The sequence below is a fragment of the Trypanosoma equiperdum genome (assembly GCF_001457755.1).
Source record: "Trypanosoma equiperdum strain OVI genome assembly, contig: ctg_693, whole genome shotgun sequence".
Classification (NCBI taxonomy): domain Eukaryota; phylum Euglenozoa; class Kinetoplastea; order Trypanosomatida; family Trypanosomatidae; genus Trypanosoma; species Trypanosoma equiperdum.
In genome coordinates this window covers 1-353 of record NW_027124635.1, presented here as the reverse complement: position 1 = coordinate 353, position 353 = coordinate 1, and positions in this window count along the sequence as shown.

The window sequence follows — 353 nt, the reverse complement described above, 5'->3', positions numbered from 1 at the left end:
AAAAACACTCAGCGAAACAGCGACAGAAGTAACGTTCAACCATGGCAACCAAATGTAACATCTTAATAGGATTTGAATATCTTCCAAACACCAGGACCTAACACAAGCACCAAACCTGAGGTGACGCCAACGGAGCCTGCACAAAAAAGGTGTTTATACCACCACAATCGATCTAGTGAGGGTCGCGCAGATAACTTTGACGCTAGAAGATGATGCAAAGTACATTCTCCTTCTCCCCCGCGGCAAAGTCTACCGCGGACACAAAGCACCCTACCAGTAATGGATAACGAAGCCAACGCCTAAACCCCTCAGTTCGTTTGCAATGACGATAAACGCAAGGTGATGGCGTTCTC